General features: G+C 36.0%; 2 pseudogenes; one reads left to right on the top strand and one right to left on the bottom strand.

Moving 5' to 3' along the window:
- The first annotated feature begins 7,314 nt into the window (after window positions 1-7,314).
- Window positions 7,315-9,738, top strand: LOC120194302 (annotated as a pseudogene).
- A 693-nt stretch (window positions 9,739-10,431) lies between these two features.
- LOC120194118 overlaps window positions 10,432-17,241 on the bottom strand; it is a 30,095-nt pseudogene continuing 23,285 nt past the window's right edge.

Here is a 17,241-nt window from a genome sequence, read left to right as displayed (position 1 = left end):
CAATGCATGAACCATACCCCAGCAACAATGCGGTTCTTGTTTTCATTTGTAATCATAGTCACTCAAAGCAAGCATTCGATGCATCGTAAGGATGTTCAACATGTAACTTACCCTGATTGTTTGCTAGAAAACGAATCGCAACCCAACCCCCTGATGGCACACCAACCGTGTTCCTTTCAACAGGATCAATCAGGTTGAACTTTGCAGGGTCCTTATTTGGGTCAAAGTTTCCAAAACCCTGCCCCACAACAAAGAAGTTGAATCCATGTAGATGAAGATGGTGGCTTTCCGCTCCAAGAATGCTTGTGTCCTGCATAACTAGCTCCACCGATGTGTTAAAGAGAAGCACTACTACCTTCGTTCCGTTGCTTACCATAGTATTGTTAGGTGGTGTGCCTGTATAGTTAAACGGAATTATAGGACTGCTTAGAAAATCTGGGGTGTAAACTCCGTTAGATTGGCCGAAGAAATGAGTCTGGAGTAGTGTTGTAGTCAGCATTGCAAACTACACATTGTTGACTAAAGCAGCAAACTGGGTGCCGTTAGGACCTTGGCAGGTTTGGTTATGCTGGCATGGGTTGGTTCCAAGACCAACTGTGAAGAAAAAACGCTTATCGACCTTCCCAGACACGTTGGCAGGATATTGTGCAATGCACAGGCGGTTGAAAATTCAATATTAGTCTATATGTTCACACCTAAATTTAGTTTTGATGTCATTGCTTACATCAATTTAGTTAGGTGAAAATTAAGTATTTTTCTCATGTTTTAATTTCAATGGTTTAGATTATTTAGTGTTTATTTTAATGAGTGGTTTAGATTGTTTCTTATAACCTATAAATACCCTACTTATATTTGAGTTTTATCATCCAACAATCAAAGCTTAATTATAAGCATTTGAAAGCTTTCTTAAGAGTTCTTCCCTTTTGCAATTTTGTGAGATTATTCTAAAGAGAGTTTTTTTTGATCAATTAGAGTTTTTACTCTATTTTGATTCAACAATTGGTATCCGAGCCACGTTTTTTAAGAACTCTTGAAATTCTGAGTATGCTCTGTGGCTGCAGTTTTTTAACTGATCTTCCACATCAGAAAATATTTCTTGAGTTATTGTCGAGGTTTTTACAAACCTTGTGGAGCTTCTTTGTGTTTAGAGTAATTTAGTACTCTGCACGTTTGTTACTCAAGCTTGTTCGGTGTAGTCAAAGCCTTGCCGTTAAGATGGGTGATCTTCAAGTAGTTGGAGGAATCAAGAAGCTCAACAACAAAAACTACAACACGTGGGCAATATGTATGGAGTCATACTTACAAGGTCAAGACCTTTGGGAGGTTGTCGGTGGTGGTGAAGTTACACAACCGGCGACAGAAGATGCCAATGGAATCTTGCGAAAGTGGAAAATTAAAGCAGGCAAATCAATGTTTGCTTTAAAGACCACAATTGAAGAAGAAATGTTGGAGCACATCCGGGATGCTAAAACACCAAAGGAAGCATGAGACACTTTTGTTATTCTCTTTTCGAAGAGGAACGATACAAAATTGCAACTTCTCGAGAATGAACTTCTATCAATGGCGAAACGCGACATGGCGGTTGCCCAATACTTTCACAAGGTGAAGTCGATATGCCGTGAAATTTCAGAATTAGATCCGACAGCTGCTATTGGGGAAGCCAGGATAAAAAGAATAGTTGTCCATGGTTTGAGACCCGAATATCGAGGGTTTGTTGCCGCTGTACAGGGATGGCCGACACAACCATCGCTTGTTGAGTTCGAAAATTTGCTTGCAGGTCAAGAAGCCATGGCCAAGCAAATGGGAGGAGTCTCGCTGAAGGGTGAAGAGGAAGCGCTCTACACCAACAAAAGCAGAGGCACTTTTCAGCGGTATACTGGCAATGGATCTAAAAAGGATGGTGACAAGGTGAAAAATTACCAAGGAAAGGGAGGCCCTCATTCAGGGGGAGCTTCCAAGAATCGCGGTAATAGTAGAAAGTTCGATGGCAAGTGTTACAATTGTGGGAAGATGGGCCACATGGCAAAAGACTGTTGGACCAAGAAAAAGCCTGTTGAAAGTAATACTGCTACTTCTTGTTCGAAGGAGAATAGTGAAGATGGTTGGGATGCTGAAGCGTTATTTGCTACGGAGGAAGAAGAATTAGCTCTCACGGTAACAACACCAGAACGGATTGACTACAAGAATGATTGGATTGTAGATTCTGGCTGCTCAAATCATATGACGGGTGACAAACAAAAGTTGCAAAACCTGTCTGAGTACAATGGAGGTCGTGTGGTGGTGACAGCTGACAACTCAAGGTTACCGATAACTCACATCGGTAAGACAATAGTTACTCCTCGATATAATACTAACCAGGTGCAACTCCAAGATGTTTACCATGTCCCAGGAATGAAGAAAAATTTGCTATTTGTGGCTCAACTAACATCATCAGGCCATTATGTCTTATTTGGTCCCCAAGACGTGAAGGTTTATCGTGACGTCAAAATCACAGAAACACCAACAATGGAGGGACGACGTTTGGAATCAATTTACGTGATGTCAGCAGAGTCTGCATATGTAGACAGGACAAGGAAAAATGAGACATCAGATCTATGGCACATGCGGGTAGGTCACGTTAGCTATTCCAAGCTAAGTGTGATGGTGAAAAAGTCGATGCTTAAAGGGCTTCCTCAACTAGACGTGAGAACAGACACGGTCTGTGCGGGATGCCAGTATGGTAAAGCACACCAATTACTATATGACGAGTCGAAGTTTAAAGCAAAAGAACCTTTGGAGTTGGTTCACTCTGATGTGTTCGGACCGGTTAAGCAACAGTCAATTAGCGGTATGCGGTACATGGTAACATTCATCGATGACTTCTCCAGGTATGTGTGTGGGTTTTCTTTATGAAAGAAAAATCTGATACTTTATCAAAATTTAAAGAGTTCAGAGACTCAGCTGAAGGAGAAGTGGGAAAGAAGATATGCTGCTTGCGCACAGACAACGGAGGAGAATATAGATCAAACGAGTTCTCTCAATACCTAAGGGAATGCCGAATACGTCATCAGTACACTTGTGCCAACACGCCACAACAGAATGGTGTAGCGGAAAGAAAAAACCGGCATCTTGCAGAAATTTGTCGAAGTATGCTACATGCAAAGAACGTATCTGGAAGGTTTTTGGGCTGAAGCAATGAGGACTGCAGCCTTTGTGATCAACAGACTTCCTCAACCAAGGTTAGGATTTGTTTCACCCTTTGAGAAACTATGGAACATAAAACCTACAGTTAGCTACTTTCGAGTATTTGGCTGTGTATGTTATGTGTTTGTTCCTGATCATTTACGGAGCAAATTTGACAAGAAAGCTGTTAGATGTATCTTTGTGGGATATGACAGCCAGAGAAAGGGGTGGAAATATTGTGATCCAATTAGTGGAAGATGCTACACGTCACGAAATGTGGTATTTGATGAAGCATCTTCTTGGTGGTCCTCAGAGAAGGAGGTGTTGCCAGATTCGAGAGAATTTGGAGACAAACTACAACAAAAAATGGGGGAGCATGATGTTCAACTTCAAACAAGTTCAGATGAATCAGAAGATCCAAATGGCGATGATGTCGAACAAAGAGTGACTCAGAATCCGTGGCAAACTGGCGTGTATCAACAACCAAACGAAGAAGGTGGGCCTAGTGAAACAGAAGAATCAATTCCACAATCTCAACTTCGAAGGTCAACAAGAATACGAAGGCCAAATCCCAAATATGCCAATGCAGCCATAATTGAAGAAGCAACGGAGCCTGAGACGTTCGAAGAAGCATCGAAGAGTTCTGAGTGGATGACAGCTATGAAAGAAGAGATCGATGCACTTCAGCAAAATCAAACTTGGGATATTGTACCAAAGATAAAAGATGTGAAACCCATATCTTGCAAATGGGTTTACAAGATAAAGCGCCGTCCAGATGGGTCAATCGAGAGGTACAAAGCGCGATTGGTAGCTCGTGGTTTCTCTCAACAGTATGGATTAGACTATGATGAAACATTTAGTCCAGTGGCGAAACTTACAACCGTACGAGTCTTACTTGCACTTGCAGCCAACAAAGACTGGAACTTGTGGCAGATGGATGTAAAGAATGCTTTTCTTCATGGAGAGCTAGATCGAGAGATCTACATGACCCAACCAATGGGTTTTCAGAGTCAAGATCATCCTGAATATATGTGTAAGCTGCGAAAAGCACTCTACGGATTGAAACAAGCACCTAGGGCGTGGTATGGTAAGATTGCTGAATTTCTAACGAAAAGTGGTTATTCAGTAACACCTGCAGATTCTAGCTTGTTTGTCAAAGCCAATGAAGGTAAGCTAGCTATCGTGCTAGTGTACGTGGATGACTTAATCATAATCGGTGATGATGAGGCAGAAATTCTTCAGACGAAGGAGAATTTATCAGTTCGTTTCCAGATGAAGGAACTTGGACAACTTAAGCACTTCCTTGGTCTAGAGGTTGATCGTACACACGAAGGAATATTTCTATGTCAACAGAAATATGCTAAAGATTTGCTGAAGAGGTTTGGAATGCTCGAATGCAAGTCAACTTCAACGCCAATGGAACCAAATATCAAAATGTGTGCACATGAAGGAAAAGATTTGGAAGATGCAACAATGTATCGACAATTGGTAGGTAGTCTGATCTACTTAACCTTGACCCGACCTGACATTTCTTATGCAGTTGGTGTGATGAGTCGGTATATGCAAAATCCAAAGAAGCCTCATTTGGAAGCAGTTCGACGAATACTGAGATATGTGAAGAATACAATTGACTATGGTCTTTTGTACAAGAAAGGTGAAGACTGCAAGTTAGATGGTTATTGTGATGCTGATTATGCAGGAGATCATGACACCAGGAGATCAACAACTGGGTATGTGTTTAAGCTTGGCTCCGGAACAATTTCTTGGTGTAGCAAAAGACAACCAACGGTATCATTGTCAACCACTGAAGCTGAGTATCGAGCAGCAGCAATGGCAGCTCAAGAGAGTACATGGTTGATACATTTGATGAATAATCTACATCAACCAGTAGATTATGCAATTCCGTTGTATTGTGACAACCAATCGGCAATTCGGCTGGCGGAGAATCCTGTCTTTCATGCAAGAACTAAACATGTGGAAGTACATTACCACTTTGTTAGGGAAAAAGTTTTGCAAGAAGAGATTGAGATGAGGCAAATCAAGACAGATGAGCAAATTGCTGACTTGTTTACAAAAAGCTTGAGTGTTGGAAAGTTTGAACATTTCCGTCGTCAGCATGGCGTGATTCAAAGAATGGAGGCTAACATTGAGGGGGAGTGTTGAAAATTCAATATTAGCCTATATGTTCACACCTAAATTTAGTTTTGATGTCATTGCTTACATCAATTTAGTTAGGTGAAAATTAAGTAATTTTCTCATGTTTTAATTTCAATGGTTTAGATTATTTAGTGTTTATTTTAATGAGTGGTTTAGATTGTTTCTTATAACCTATAAATACCCTACTTGTATTTGAGTTTTATCATCCAACAATCAAAGCTTAATTATAAGCATTTGAAAGCTTTCTTAAGAGTTCTTCCCTTTTGTAATTTTGTGAGATTATTCTAAAGAGAGTTTTTTTTTCCGATCAATTAGAGTTTTTACTCTATTTTGATTCAACACAGGCTACAGAGTTTACTCGCAAAATTTGTGGCAAAGGAAGTGTCATTTAAAGCAGCAAAAATTGTAACACCCCGAATCTTGTGTTAGTAGTTTGGATCATCCCAAGACCCAAAGTTGAGCCCAAAAGACTTTATAAATTAGTTGGATAAAGTTTAGTGTTAGTGGACTTGAGTTGAGGCTAAAGGGAATCGTGGTTAAGTGATAAGAGTTTTATGATTTATAAGTTGGGGGACTAATAATGTAGTTTGCCCATAGTTAAAACTAAAAGCTAAAAACCCATTCCTTTTTATATCTTATACCTGAACCATCCTATACCTACTCAAAAAATACTTCTATTCTTTCTTCCATAATTCATTTCTTTCTTATTCCTTCCAAGTTGATATATTAAGAGTTCTAAGTGTGGGGTTGCTAAGCTAAGGTGATAATGTTTCTCTCCACCCTTCAAGCTTTGTTTCAAGCTCCATTTTGTGAGTTTTAGATTTTGTTTTCAAAATGGGTATTTTTTGAAGGTAGGGTGACTCCTAGTTGATTCAAGAGGTGTTTTAGCAACCAAGGCAATAAGGTAACACACTTATAGCTTGCTCATACCAAGTGTAGATCATGGAAATCATGTTTAGCAATTTCTATGGTAGATTGTTCTTTTGATGTTATAAAAATGTTAATAAGCCTCTATTATGAACCATGTTGATCAAATAAAACTTTAAGCATGTTTAGAGACCTCACTAAAGTCTTTGGGATTGAGAAATAAAGTTTTTTGTACTTGTTTTATGACTTCTGCAGGTAGAGTATCGATACTATAAGGGGACGTTTGAATGGGGGAATATGTGATTCCCATGGGAATAAAATCCACATTCCCCCGTTTGGTTAGCCCGAGAATCCCATTCCCAGTAATGTAAGATTACCAATAGTGGATTTTTTGTGTATATTACTGGGAATGTCATTACCTATATTTCCTTAAGTATTATTGGATTACTGATGTTTTGGACTAAAATGCCCTTGATTGTTTTTCCCAAAAATATTATTTTTCTGTCATTGAATAGTAAAAATTCTACGAAGGTTAAATTATAAATTTATCCTTAAACTATTTTAGATTTACAAAGAAAGATCTATAATTAAAATTTTATATGAAGTTCAAGAGTTAAAATAAAATTTTACCCTTTCATTAAACCTTTTTATATTTTCAATTTTGTAAAAAAATTATATAAATTTTATGAATTTAAATTTTTTAAAGAAAATATATAAATATTTTCCAACTTGTTAAAAAATAAATATATAATAAGGACAATTTGGTCGAATATACATTCCAATAATCTTTAATTCCTTTAAATAAATACGGTAATCTTACATTCCTGCTAAGCCAACCAAACACAAAATACAACATTCTCAGTAATCCTATTCCCTGGTAATCTTACATTTCCACTGATAATCTTACATTCCGTGAACCAAACGTACCCTAAGGATAATATCGATACTTGTTTTTCGTTTTGGATAAATTCGTGAGTTTTTGGGCAAGAGTATCGATACTCTTTTGGGTCATAATTTCGAAACTCAAAGAAAGTTTTGAAACTGGACAGAACATAATGTTTAAAAGTATCGACACTTATATAAAATATGACCTTGTTGAGCACTTGTGGATAGTTTCTGATATTAAATATGCCCTTTGCTAATTTTTCAGAGAAAGCACTTGTTGAGCATGCTTTTGAACTACGAGCAGAGCTGGAAAATGCTGCTTCAGATGTCTCAGATTTGTTTGCCAAGATCGGTTGGTATCCTTCAGAGTGCACATTGTTTTGGCATAGTTGTTCTATGTAGTAATGATTTATTTCTTTTATGCTCTTTGGTTTTCAGAAAGGAAGCTTTCCTTGTTTATAACTGAAGGCTACGGAAGAACTTCGAGGAAGGTTGGGGAAGTTGAAGGACACATACGTATTGGGTATCATAGCTTTGGACATCCTAGCTCTAAAGCTTGATGTGAACTCCAAATCCACTTTTGGTGATCTAAATTCTGAAGTTTCTAAACACTCACATGACCTAGAAGATGTAAGCAGTATTAAGATAGCTTGTTTTTTTAGTGAACCCTTTTGTACTTCTTCTTCTTATTAAGTTGTTTATAATGGCTCAGCTCTTCAAAGGAATTGCTTCTGAAGCTGATGCAAGACTTAATGACCTTCAAAGTAGTCTTTACAAGCAAGAAGAGAAGCTAACCGCATTTGCGCTACAGGCGCGAGGTCTGTAATTTAATGATTCATGTATCGGCTAACCTGTAACTGAAAGACGTTGATAGTAGATTCACTTCTTTCTATATAATAATATACAGGCACATTCCCGGGCAGTGGATAATGCAAGGTCTATTTCTAAAATAACAGTGAATTCCTTTGCGACTTCAGACATGCATACATCCAAACTCACCAAAATCGTGGAAGAAGCACAAACCTTAAATGACAACAAACTGTCCGAGTTTGAAAAGAAGTTTGAGGTTGGTTATTGTTCTTGATTCTGATATAAGTGCATTTGACTAAAATGCCCGTTACAGTTAAAACTAATACACTGTGTTACACACGTAGGAATGTGCAATTAATGAAGAAAAGCAATTGCTACAAAAGGTGGCGGAGCTGCTTGCAGATTCAAGTGCTAGGAAGAAAAAACTGGTACTTGTACATATTGCTTCTGACCTTGTTATTCTTATGGAAAGTTCTTTTATTGATGCTTTATAACATTTCCCGGGGAATAAATTCCTTTCATTAATCGCTTTAGGTCCAAATGGCGGTCCATGATCTGAAGGAGAACATAACTAGCAAAACGAGTGAACTAATGTCTATCATGCAAGAGTCCACTTTTGTTGTTAAAACGGAATGGAAGACTCACATGGGAAGCACAGAATCCCACTATGTTGAAGATGTTTCTGCTGTAGAATGTGGAAAGAAAGACATGGAAGATGTTCTTCAAAACTGGTATCGGTTGTTTTCTTGATGATGATGTATTAATTATATTTTTCCTTGACATCTGATCTCTGCTTTAATGGTTTTCCCCCTATTGAACATTTTACGAATTGCTGTGCAGTTTGAAGCAGACAAAAATGAGTGCTCAGCAATGGAGGAATGCTCTGGAATCCCTTCTTAGCCTAGAGAAGAGAAATGTTGATTCCGTGGATTCCATTGTTAGGTATGCTACTCGCTCAGGGTTATGTTGCTTGAATTCATCATTTTTCTTCAAATGTTGGTATTCGACACCCATATCCGACATAAAAAGGACCAAGTGAATATGGCCATATCCAACAATGGCACTCATGTCCGAGTTACATAGGCCTCAAAGTATCTTAGAAAATTCAGATGTAGATCACTTACAATTCTTCTTTGCTTCTGTTCAATCAGTGGTGGGATGGAAGCCAATCGGATATTCTGTGATCAATTTTCTTCTGCTGTGTCCGCTGCTCTTGAAGATGTCAACACGGAAAACAACAGTTGCCTAACATCCATCGACCGTAAGTATCTTGATTTGTCAAAACAAACCAAAATTGGATATTACAAAGAAACTATAAACTGATAAAAAAGAGACTTGTGCAGATTCAATACAACTTGACCGTGATGCTTGCGGGAACATGAATGCCGTGATATTTCCTTCTTGTGATGATTTGAGAAACCTGAAAGGTGGTCACTACCACAAAATTGTAGAAATTACAGAGAATGCAGCGAAATGCCTGGATGATGAATACATGGTAAAAGTCATCAAGACTCGTACTAGCTCTTGTTATTGTTAGACAAATCAGAAAATGTCCAATGGCGTCACTTTCGTTACGCCTGAGATCTATCCTGTAACATACTTATCGAAGGTTAATGTTTTAAATCATAGGTGGACAAGCCGTCTTGCTCCACTCCAAGGAAGAGGTCATTCAACCTTCCGAGTGTTTCATCAATTGACGAACTCAAAACTCCGTTCGAGGAGTTATTGAAGTTTTCTTGGGAAGCAAAATCTGCTAAACTAGCTAATGGAGATGTAAAAGCAGCCTATGAAGCCCTGAAAGACTCCAGACTACCACTCACTACTATTAACAAGACACATTTTGAGAAAAACAAATAGAAGTACAAAAGGAAAAAAAATGTGTACAGATTCGGAATCCTCATCTTGATGAACTCCAACTCTCTTTTCTTGTATTTTATTAATTGTTTGCTTGTTTAAAGAATTCCACTGGATGCAGGAAATATCCCATATACATACTAGCACACGAATTAATTTAATTTTACCATAGTAAATTTTACAGAATATAAAGACTTTGAAAACACCCAAAAAAATTTTGAAGTGGGTAACTTTTTCTCTAAATCAAACCACTTTAACGAATTATTCAAAAATATATAAACATGCAATTTATTTTTATCAAAATTAAACTAACATGAGTAATCATAAAAAATATAAAACAAATTAATTTATAATTGAAAAAAAACAATATAAAAATCTCAACCCAACAATGACATGGCATAATACTTTAGAAGAAAACAATGCTTGGAAAAAACAAAACCAAGCTGAAGATCAAGATCAGGCATTTACAAGAGGAAGTATATGAAAAATAAGCACATAAAGCTATTGTATTAATGCAGAATACGGCATATTACAAAAGCCAAGTTTGCATGTTTTATCAGCTCAGTGAACATATGAAAACTATATTCAAGAAACCGAAAAATATATGAAACGCAAATATCCACATGTATTCTTGCTCTTGGGGGCAGCTCATACAATCACTTTCTAATCTGCATTTTTGGCTAGAAATCTCACGATACATGTGAAAAACCTTGAACGGGGCAAGTAACCGCTCCTTCTACGCTCAGTGGACTTCAACCTGAAAAAACGCCGGTGTTTCACATCGTCAGAAACTATCAATCAGGTCGGGGTGTAGCACACTTTAAAGAATGATGCAAACACAGTGTTCTCTTTTATTTGAAGTTACAGTTATAAAAGCATAAAATAGAACAGAATCCCCTTCATTATACTCGTAGCAAGGTAAGCTGCACGCTTTGTGGAAGGGGAAAGCTACTGCCTTCCAATTGTCAACGAAATTTAGTAATAAAGATACAGCCACCATAAATATTTCTTACAACTTTGGAAAACTACCTGAAATGTTGATCATGATAAGCTTGCACCCAGGAGTCCAACCGACCTCTCTCCCCCAAAAGCCTCGTCATCAAATTCATCATTATTCGAATTTTCTTGACATAGCAATTTGCTTTCTTGCTCCGGATGACCGTGTTGAGTGTTACCTTGCTCAGACCCATGATCGGTGTCAGCATTATCCTCCACATTTTGTCGATCGTGAAAATTTGTCTCCATCTTTTTATCACCGTCAGTGCACGGAGGGTCTGCATTAAGATCAGAGCCCAAATCTAGCCCTGATTGATCTCCAGTTACATAAAATGCCACGGTAACATCTCCTAGATCAGGTTGCTCCACAGTATCTTTTTTCTGCCTCTTCCATTTCTTAGTGGATGAAGTACCATCATCCTCGAAATCTTCTTCTTCTCTTTCTCTATGTAAATAAACCCACAATTTCCTCTCTCCATCGAATTGTACACAAGGATCACGTTCGTAATGCAAACGGTCCAAGACCCCACTAACAACCTGATTAACTAGTGCATCAGAAACGTCTTCTACAATATATTGAGAGTCTCTTATCAAAGTGCAAACATCTGCACGAGTGCCAATACTTCCAGGCAATCTGGAAGCTGCATCTCTCACGATACAAAGAATTTGCGTGATTTGGGATTTTAAAATTTATGGGTTTGGAGATTTTATTCTTTTTGTTCATAAGGGTTTCGCGACTAATTTTAAGGGGAATTTCTTTTGCGAATTATGTTTTAAGAAATTTGAATGAAAATATGAAAATACATTTAGACCATTGAACCGGGTCAACTTGATACCATGTTAGCTACCATTATTCAATTAACGGTTTAGATTAAAACGATACAAGAATTATAATGTTTCTTTCTAATGCACAGAGAGTAATATGATAAAAATTACAAGTATATGTTAAATATTGATATACAAACAACCAGTTGATCTAGTGGGATGAGGTACTAGGTCCCTTAAGCAAGATCATATATCAGTGATTAATTAAAAAAAATGTATTCATATTCCGAGCAAAACATTGAAGTTTTGGAATAATAGTGATAATAAACTGTTTTTCAGAATAACCATTGTTAATTATAACTTATAATTCCATTTAATTTAATTTAACAGTAATTCAAAAAATTTCTAATGACCGATACCTATTTAATCTGATGTAATTACAAGTAATAGTATTTATTTAAAAGACATAGTCATTTGATAAGATCATTCAATATCTTCAGTCGTGCTACTTAACCGATGTTCTAATTCGTTCTACTTGACTGATATTTTAATTATGTTTACATGCATGAAATGTTGCTTGCTTTGGTTATTTTACCTCTCGTATAGTAATTAAATTATATCGTCTCAAGTTATTTATTTCTGTCCCTAAAAGCGGAAATATTCCATTAACTTGCAACGCTCTTTTCAAGCATTCGTTTTTATTGTATTGTCCCAATCACTTTCTCTCTCTCCCCCCCCCCCTCATAGTTATTCTTTATTAGTTATGAAAAATAATTTTATTTACAAATTTAGTACCGACATGGCAAACTTTCTCAAACTTCAATTGTATTTTTTCACCTCGTTCACGAGATGTGTTCATTCTCTCAAAAACAGTTCGTTTGAATTTTAGAATAGAAACTTTAATGGATATGTATTGGATCAATCACATTTTTTTAGTATATGGAAGTGTTTGTTAATCTAGATATCATATAACTATTTCTGGTAAAATTTATTTTTTTATGAGTAGAGTATTAACAAGTAATTAAAATATATATATTTAAATAGAAAATACGTTGATACCGCGTGCCAAACTAATTCTTTATCTCTCAGTCTCACCCTCTCCGTATATATCGATAATATTGCATTAATGACTATTCGACTTATCTGAAAGATCCAAGTCCAGCTAAAGAGGAAAAAGGCTGATTTCTATGTGATTGCATGTCCATCGAGTACTGGTATTGTGCTTTCATCTCATGTGTGTCAGCAAAAGACAGTGCTGATTATTATTATTAGGTAATAATATAAATATATAGCTGTCAGAAAGGAGCAAAATACTAGCTGTGACTTTACTCCCCATACAATTTAGATCCTTGACGGTCTAGCACCCTAAAAACTTGCCATACACACATTAAACAAAAACAAACAAATTAACCATAATTTCATCTAAAAAGAACAACTGGGAAGCAGAGGATGATTTATTTGAATGGAGGGTGGATTAAGTGAGGCTTAGGAGTCCTTGTTAATGTTGGTGTCTTCCTTGAGATCTGAAGCACTGAGTGGGAAAAGTTCAAGGGTTTTAAGGGGTGGCCTGCAGATCATGGAGTAGCATGGTGGTGATGATAAAGGTGGGCCAACATCAACCATCATCAACCAATCACTGCCGTACGTTCTCATCATGCCCTTGTTCTTGTCCGTTCTCTCCGGGATATTAAATTTCCACGTACAATTCATCGAGTGCTTCGCTGCTTCATGATGAATCCCTGCCTGCAACCCAGAAGAAAACCATTAGAGAGAGTATGAAAACAAAGGCGAACATATTATAAATGAATAAAAGCCGAAAACTTAGCACCCATTAATAGGCCATACTAAAGAATAAGCAGTGGTGAAGAAGGTCCCGAGACAAAAATCAAAAGATAATACTATCTGACTAAAAGAATACAAACAAGCACATGCATGGATATATACACTCGTATGCAGATGATATGTGAACTTTGGAGACATTAATATTTTGTCTTTTAAAGGAACCCTAATTTTAATCTCTTAAAGTTTATTTACGAGATATTTCTTCAATTATGATTCTCATATCTTCCTGCATGATACAGATACAAAACTTTCAAGAAAACCTCCACATAAATCAAGTTCTCATTAATATCATTTCATTTAAATATATTTCGAAAACTTATTAGTCTATCGAATAAAATGAGTATTTCCTCTCTACTTTTTTTTGGTTACCTGAGGAAAAAGAAGGGGTGAGCCAGAGTTATAGTATGAATGATGTCGAAAGGCAGCAGGAGAATCGAAGTAGTGAAGAAGTTGATGATGATGTTGTAGTTGCCTGGTAAGTTTCTTTCTAAGCTTCTGTCTGTGTCTTGCCTTATGGTTTTGGAACCAATAGAAAACATTCTTGCCTTCAATCTTGCCATACAAAGAGAGCTGGGAAGTGATGTGTTGGATTTGAGTGGAATTTGGGTTTGTAATCCCACTCCTATACATCTCCTCCAACATCATAAGCTGCTGTGGTGTTGGACACCACCTACTAGACCCTGCCCGAGACATTATACAATTACCTAAAATCTGTCTTTTTTCCTATTATTATTGGAATTGAGAAGAAGGTTTTCCAAACTATATATATAAATAGACAAAGGTGGAGAAGGGAGACACAGGCAATGCTAGAGAATTCAAGACAATGAGGATAGAGAGAGGAGACAGCGAAAGAAAGAGCGGTTAATAGTGTGACAAGCTAGAACCGCAGGTCGTCATGCTGATGTTTCCTTGCTACTGACATTCAAAGTATTGGTTGCATTAAGATATCACTGATGGTGAATCTAAAATTATTTTTGATGATATATATATATATATATATATTAACAATATTAAATTTTTATACGATATGAAAATAAATAAAATTTTAGATTAGTATAATCAATAAAATAAATAATTATCTAAAGATAATTTAACTTTCAGACCGAATACTTATCCATCTTCACCAAGAAGTGAATCTGTGTCACTGTACACAATTGAATTTAACCTAAAAATGAAAATTTAACATAATAGATAGGACGATAGTAATTAATCCCGTTCTTAATCATGTGTGACTAAGATATGATCTATAATCGTAACAATTAGAATAAATTTATGATCCATTTTTACCTCTTCAAATAATTCCTACAGTGAAATAGATCAACTATTTTTTTTTGGAAAAATCAAATTATTTTATCGAAAAGAGCACAGATCTGCTACAAAATACAATCAATCAATCTGAACAAAAGAATTATACACAGCCTAGTAACAAAAACAACAATTGGTTATGTAATACCCCATGCTATACAAAGGTTAGAATTAGTTCTATCAGCTCTATTAATATTTTTACCCTTTAGTTGAATACACACAACTTCAATAATAATATTGAGCAATTCGTCGGTTGATATGTGACAAATATGTTGATTTCTAAAATAATCTTTAAAATAACACAAATGCATACATTTTTTTTATTTTCAATTTATTGTTTATATATTTAGTGTTGAAAACTATTACTTCTAATGATAAATTAATATTATTTTTAATATATTTATATATTACTACCGAAGTGATAAGCCAATATCGATCATATATGAAAATAACAAAAATCATAAAATACTATTACAATGAAAGAGAACAGTTTGAATTATCAATAGATGTAGGCCAAAGCAAATAATAATGATTTTGGTCGGAGACAACACGATAGTAAATTTCAATATAGATTCGCTGAAGCAACTAGCTTTGCATACATGAGCATGAACTACTTCAGTCCACCATGATTGCAGCCTGCAAGTACTGCCGTTTTTGCATTAATATTTTGTAGCATTCTCCTTCTTCCACGGTCGTTGTCATATTATATTTAAAATTATCAAATACTTTTAATAAATTGAATATATCACAATTAAACCTTGAATAACAGTGATCATTATAGCACTTTTTCTTAAGTGAAAGTTTAAAATATTAAATCATATTTTTAATCTTTTTGTTTGTTTTATGATTTATGATTATTATTTTTAATAACATAATTTTTAAAAATAAACTTAAATTCTTATTTAAGTAATATATTTTACTGCTGATCATAACATTTCTTAGTGCATTAAACCGTGTCGACAAATAAAGGAAATCTCCCTCCCTCCCAACCGTCCATTCTAAATAATGTAAAATAAATTCAAATATTTTATATATAATGTGCTAGACTAGCGACTTATACACGGTTGAATTGAAAAGAGGGAATGAATACTTTATCGACTTGGATTAGTTATTCTTTTTCTCAGCAAGAAATTATTTTATTAATAATTGATCAAGAATAATGTCTCGTTAAAAATATCTCTAAACTTAAATAAGAGAAAAGAATACATTGAACCGGTAAACGAGGATGGAACCACCAATTACATCGAGAGTTGACACTCAAAACCGAAGTACAGCAAGGCAACAGAAGCGTAACAACAAAATGAACACCCACCAAATAACAGCAATTACCCGATGACGCTGATACAACCAGAAGCGAACTAAACTGAAACAACACAAGTCAGAAAGAAAAACAAATACAGGGCATAACAAGCCTCCAAGAGCACAAGGCACAAAACAATTCTAATCACTTCAAAGCCGTTCCACCGCAAACCTCATCAAGGCAACCCAAAATTTTGTACATCGGATTCTGACATCTTCTTTTGCATACACTCTATATCCATGGATAACAGCAGCTACCAAGTTGCTACCTCCAAAAAAACTGGCATCGTGCTGTCACAAAACGCTCCAAAAACAAGATACCACCTTCAACTTACACCTAACCACCTTCAACTTGGATTAGTTATGTTAGTAGTGTTTCCATGGTACCTAAATCAGGGACACGATAGTTAATACACGTACCCTTTGGTTTATTTATATTTATTCTTCTATCCCGAAGGTGGGCTATCCATATAAAAACATGTCTTTCTTACAAATGGGGTATCCCTTATTAAAACTTGGCGCTATGTATACAGTACACGATTGATGGTAATAATGGGTAAATTTTATCTTGGTCCTAAAGTTTTAACTCATTTCAAGTTCGTAAGATTGACAATATGGCCAGAGTGCCATACAATGATGAAGTTGGTTGCAAAATTTGTGGTTAATTACTCACCGTTTTACGATGTGAGGAAGAAGAATAAGAAACCTGTTAGCTTTGAATGTGAATGCGTGGCTATGTTTAACCAAATTGGAGCCTATTTAAATGGGGAAACGAAAGAAAAGGAGAAATTGACATTCCATAATAGATGTCTCAGTCATTATTCAATTCCTTCTTTGAGCCATTCTTTAATTTACGTCTTGGACGCTGTCAACGCACAAGCAGGCAGGCAAGCACCGATGTCATGTCATTTGTTTCACATTGTGTTTTACTGAGCTGATTGTAGGTTTCCAATAACTGTTTGTGGAATCATATCTCGTTAGCATTCCAGGTTTCAGAACCTGTTTATTTAGACCCTAAATGAGTTCAGCTGTTTGGTTTTGTCATAGCTAGGTGTCTATCCACTCTCAGACTTCAACAGCTATATATATATATATATATATATATAGGGTAAACTATACCAGCAACCACCTGACTATAGTCCCTTTTTATTTTGACTAGCTGTTAACAACGGAAGTAATGTTGGTGGCAGTTAGCAAAATTAGTAAAATTTTATACATTTTGTCATTTAAATTCTTTTATTATTCTATCAATTTAGTCCTAATTTAATTTAATTCAATAACTTTAATCCTCACGTAGAG

This window comes from Hibiscus syriacus, unplaced genomic scaffold, assembly GCF_006381635.1.
Source record: "Hibiscus syriacus cultivar Baekdansim isolate YM2019G1 unplaced genomic scaffold, ASM638163v2 tig00116997_pilon, whole genome shotgun sequence".
Classification (NCBI taxonomy): Eukaryota; Viridiplantae; Streptophyta; class Magnoliopsida; order Malvales; family Malvaceae; genus Hibiscus; species Hibiscus syriacus.
This window is presented reverse-complemented; position numbering and strand designations above follow the sequence as displayed.